The following is a 6,000-nucleotide window of genomic DNA, read 5'->3' as shown; positions in this document are numbered from 1 at the left end:
TTAAGGAATCAACTCGAGAATCTTCGGTTTTGGACAAGTCCGAGCTGATTCTGGAAGGTGTGTCGATCGATGCTGACATGGCGTCAATCGACGCTTGGTGATGATTGCATCGATCGATGCTCTTGTGTAGTGTCGATCGATGCTGGACCAACTGACATATCTTCATCTTCTTCCTTCACCAAAATCGCATTACAAGCATGGTGGGGGTTCTCAGTTCTTCTAGAAAGAAGTTCCTCTTGTCTTTTAACAGACCCAGCAGTCTGAATCACTTGATTCTCCAGCTTCTTGACATGAGTATTCAACGCATCAAACTTCCCAGTCAGCTCAGTGTAAACAGAATCAATCTTTCCATTGAAGTCTACTGTTAACTTCTGCTGACCTTGAAGAATCTGTTCAACCATTGATTCCATCTTGCTCTCTGAATTGGGTGGAGGGAGGGGTTGGTAAGAAGAAGATCCATAGTTCCTTGTGAAATTGCTGTTTCGATTTCCTGTGAAGGAATTCTTCTGACCAAATCTCTGATTTTGATAGCCAGCTCCATACACATAGTTGAAATCTTCCGTAATCTCTGGCTTTGGCTCAAAAGTCTCAACATCTTCAGCAAAATGGACAGACTTCTTTCCCACAAGAAGATTATGCATTGTATCCAACTTAGCATTCACTGCAGCAAACTGATTTGAACCATTGCCCTCATGTGCTCTTTTCCGCTCTAAGTATGCATTCTTGGTGCTATTACTTGATGCTAGCCTTTCAATCAACTTTTCAGCATCATCTGGGTACCTTGTCTTGAAGTTCCCATCACTAGCAGCATCCAAAGCCATCTGATACCTCCAGTCAATCCCGCTAAAGAAGATACTGATCAATTGCACCTCTGAAAACCCATGATGTGGACAGTCCCTCTCGTATGCTTTGAATCTTACCCAAGCAGCTTTGTAAGATTCAGTTGGTGCTTGTCTAAAGGTGGAGAGTTTGATCCTCAGCTCATCCGACATGGCATCATCATAGAAGTAATTCAAGAATGCCACCTTGATGTCATGCCAGGTTGTCAGAGATCCTGGCTTCAGCTGCCTTAGCCAATGAGAAGCTTCCCCAGCAAGAGAGTAGGGGAAAAGCTTGCAGTAGAGGTAGTCTTCAGTGACTCCATTAGCCTTGATGCTAGTGACAATGTCCTCAAAGTGTTCAATGTGATCTAGAGGCTTCTCATTTGGCAGGTTCTGGAATGGCCTCTGTCCAACAAGAGCGAAGTAGGCAGGCTTCAACTCAAAGTCATTCCTTGGGAATGGAGGAGGGACAATTGCGGAACGGTTCTCATAGAACAAGTCTGGTCTGTTGAAGTCCGCAAGAGTCTTGACAAGCTCTCCATTGTTGTCCCGTCTATGCTGAACAATCTGCTGGTCATTGCCACCCAAATCTGCACCATTCGCACCGGCTCCGGCATTGCGTCGACCGATGCCAGCATTGCATCGATCCATGCCGTCCTGGTTGCGTCGATCGATGCCGACGTTGCGTCGATCGACGCCATCTGCATTCTCACCAACCACGACGAGTTCTTCCTCAATAACTCGCCCATCAGCATCAAGCTTTTGGCCTTGCTCCTTGCGCACATGACCCTCTTGATCTCTCAAAACTCCAGCCGCATCAGGTCTCAATATGATTGTATTGGCCATCTTCACTGACTTGGCTGCTTTTGTGTTTTCACGCTCTAGTTGTCCTAACTCTTGGTTTGTAAGCTTAACAACTGGACCAGTAGGATTTTTCCTGGTGCTAGGCTTAGGCATGTACCTGAAACACACAAGAGAAAGGAAACAAAAGCGTGTGAGTAAAACAGAAAAATAAAAATCTAGACAAAATCAAAGACTTTAATCTAATGGTGAATCAAAAGAGTCCCCGGCAACGGCGCCAAAATTTGATATGCTCAAATTTAACCCTGAGCTACTCTCTCAAATTAAGAGATCAATTGTAGTACTTAGGGATCGAATCCACAAGAACTCTAGATTCACACAATAGATTTAATAATCTTTTAATTATGCTAAACCAAAATTGTAATTTAATTAGCAATGCAAAACAGAAAATAAAAGAGTTGTAAATTCAGGAATTAAAAACGCTAGGCCTAGGGAAATTCTCAGGAAATCATGGAAAATCAGATCAATTAATTAAACAAGCAGGATTCAAAAATTAAGCACCGTTCTTGAACTCTAAACACAATTATAAAATAAATCAGTTCTCACTGCAAATATTATCTAAGTTTAAAACCAGAAAATCCAAATCTCTTTGCAAAATTCAAGTTAAAAACCAGCAATAAAATCAGGTTTAGATAAGTTCACAAAATTACTAAATTAAATCTCTTTGCAAAAAGTAATTTTGCTTACCAAGGGTTTTATCAGGAAAATCAATTATATTCTCATATCAATTAATAATCCTAAGATCTAAATCTAGATGACTAATCAAAGATCTAGCATTAAGAACAACATATGGTGAAGAACAAGAAAGATAATGAATCCTAAATTAACAGATCTAACAATCCATGAAATCTCTAATGAGAAACCATAAACCTAACAAGCAGATCTTCTGAATAAATTGCATTAAGAGATTAAAAGAAGTAGAAAAGGAGTTCTGAATCTTCTCTGGAAGGAGTCTTGATTCTTCTCTCTAAAAACTCTCTAAAATTTCTCACAGGGTTTTGCTCTCAAAAATTGCAGGAAAAATAAAGCTTAGGTCTAAACAATGACCATAAAAATCCTATTTATATTACTAAACACGGCCAGGGACTAATGATGCAAATATGGAAGACTTTGGGGCAACTTTGTAAATCTTCAAAACTTGTGGGAAAACTTCCAATTTCGTATTTAGCCTAGCATCGATCGATGCTATCAGTGTGTCGATCGATGCACTCTCTAAATTTCGTCTCCCAACTTTGTAACTCAGCCTCAATGCTTGATTATGCTCCAAATCTTCATATTTAGCTCCATTAAGCTCCTATCCATGATAATTTCTATAAAGACTCAAAACGACTCTAAAAACACCAAAAGACTCTATAGATAAGACTTATATCATGGCTAAAAACACATAAAAACCATGATATATCAACTCCCCCAGACTTAGCCTTTGCTTGCCCTCAAGCAAAACATAAACTTCATCTGTGAAAGAGGTTTGAAAACGCAGGAACTCATTTTCTTTTTAAAGTAATGCCATGATCATCCAAACCTTAACCCACATGCTTTAGCAGATAAATCCAAATCGAACCACCATGTACTTCTCCGTTGACTTTCATAGCATCCCAAATTCAAACCAAATTCCATTAAGCTTTCATCGGTGAGTCTCATCAATTTGATCAATATCAAGAACCTTCTAGACTCATTCCCGTACAATACCATAACAAGCAAGACTTATCTTTTACCACATGTGGTACTCTTTCTCTCCCCCAGACTTATTCTTTTTAATCTTCCTTACAGCTTTGCTTTATTTTTATTTTTTTCTTTTTTTCTCAAAGTTGTAGGCGAATAATAGGGTCATCGGTAATTTACCTACCCCTCGCTTCCAAGCTTTGTATGATCATTTGACTTAAGAGTAGAATAATGAGGTCATTGGTAATTTACCTACCTCTCTAAACTGATCAAAATCATCTCATCTTTTATTCTATCTTTTTTTTTAAAAAAAGCTCTCAGGATTTTTCTTAACTTGAATAAGGGAGAGGAGTACCATTTTCTTTCTGAAGTCTTACTTGTCAGGTATGAACAAGGAGTCAAGCTCTATGAAAATCAATCTCCTTGATGAGGTAAAAAGAAAAGTACAGAAGTTACCTCAAGCTTTTATGGATTCTGTTGGAAATTTGGATGTTTCTGGTTCACTGATCAGCCATTGGATTTTTCATTAGTCGGATTTGTGGGTTCAATCTGCAGCATTAATCAACCAAGGCAGTACACTAAAAAGAAAAATCATAGTTCCCAACAAAATTTTGACTCAATAAAACCATTTTTTTTTTTTGACTCTCAAAAACAAAAACGTAGTTAGTAACTGCCTCCCCCAGACTTAAACAACACTGTCCCCAGTGCTATCAAGTAAGAGACTGGCGAATAAAATAAAAATAAATGAAAATCAAAAGAAAAATAAAAAAGATAAACCTACCAGTGGGTTGCCTCCAACTAAGCGCTTGTTTTCAGTCATTAGCTTGACTGTGTCGGATCTCAGGCATCCGGTGGATTGGAACATGGCAATGAATGCTTCTGAGAGGATGTCCTCTTCATCCAAGGTGGTGTGTAGGCTTTAGCTGCATGAGGTTTGACAAGGATGTGAGGAGCAGGACCAGGACGGGACTGAGGGATGGGTGGCTTTCTTTTATGTCCTGCAAAATCATCAACAGAAGAAACAAGCGCTCTACGATAATCTCGTGGCTTGGTTAACTGGACAACAGTTTTTGTACTTTTCAAATTCTGATTGATGATAGGAGAAGGTTTAGGAGAAGGAGATGCATACCTTGGCCTTACCTGTGAGTTCTTGGCTGTGGAATGATGAGATTTCAGCTTTACAACTGGTCTAGGACTTGCAGTTAAGGAATCAACTCGAGAATCTTCGGTTTTGGACAAGTCCGAGCTGATTCTGGAAGGTGTGTCGATCGATGCTGACATGGCGTCAATCGACGCTTGGTGATGATTGCATCGATCGATGCTCTTGTGTAGTGTCGATCGATGCTGGACCAACTGACATATCTTCATCTTCTTCCTTCACCAAAATCGCATTACAAGCATGGTGGGGGTTCTCAGTTCTTCTAGAAAGAAGTTCCTCTTGTCTTTTAACAGACCCAGCAGTCTGAATCACTTGATTCTCCAGCTTCTTGACATGAGTATTCAACGCATCAAACTTCCCAGTCAGCTCAGTGTAAACAGAATCAATCTTTCCATTGAAGTCTACTGTTAACTTCTGCTGACCTTGAAGAATCTGTTCAACCATTGATTCCATCTTGCTCTCTGAATTGGGTGGAGGGAGGGGTTGGTAAGAAGAAGATCCATAGTTCCTTGTGAAATTGCTGTTTCGATTTCCTGTGAAGGAATTCTTCTGACCAAATCTCTGATTTTGATAGCCAGCTCCATACACATAGTTGAAATCTTCCGTAATCTCTGGCTTTGGCTCAAAAGTCTCAACATCTTCAGCAAAATGGACAGACTTCTTTCCCACAAGAAGATTATGCATTGTATCCAACTTAGCATTCACTGCAGCAAACTGATTTGAACCATTGCCCTCATGTGCTCTTTTCCGCTCTAAGTATGCATTCTTGGTGCTATTACTTGATGCTAGCCTTTCAATCAACTTTTCAGCATCATCTGGGTACCTTGTCTTGAAGTTCCCATCACTAGCAGCATCCAAAGCCATCTGATACCTCCAGTCAATCCCGCTAAAGAAGATACTGATCAATTGCACCTCTGAAAACCCATGATGTGGACAGTCCCTCTCGTATGCTTTGAATCTTACCCAAGCAGCTTTGTAAGATTCAGTTGGTGCTTGTCTAAAGGTGGAGAGTTTGATCCTCAGCTCATCCGACATGGCATCATCATAGAAGTAATTCAAGAATGCCACCTTGATGTCATGCCAGGTTGTCAGAGATCCTGGCTTCAGCTGCCTTAGCCAATGAGAAGCTTCCCCAGCAAGAGAGTAGGGGAAAAGCTTGCAGTAGAGGTAGTCTTCAGTGACTCCATTAGCCTTGATGCTAGTGACAATGTCCTCAAAGTGTTCAATGTGATCTAGAGGCTTCTCATTTGGCAGGTTCTGGAATGGCCTCTGTCCAACAAGAGCGAAGTAGGCAGGCTTCAACTCAAAGTCATTCCTTGGGAATGGAGGAGGGACAATTGCGGAACGGTTCTCATAGAACAAGTCTGGTCTGTTGAAGTCCGCAAGAGTCTTGACAAGCTCTCCATTGTTGTCCCGTCTATGCTGAACAATCTGCTGGTCATTGCCACCCAAATCTGCACCATTCGCACCGGCTCCGGCATTGCGTCGACCGATGCC

This window comes from Camelina sativa, chromosome 12 (assembly GCF_030686135.1).
Source record: "Camelina sativa cultivar CO46 ecotype springtype chromosome 12, ASM3068613v1".
NCBI lineage: Eukaryota > Viridiplantae > Streptophyta > Magnoliopsida > Brassicales > Brassicaceae > Camelina > Camelina sativa.
This window is presented reverse-complemented; position numbering follows the sequence as displayed.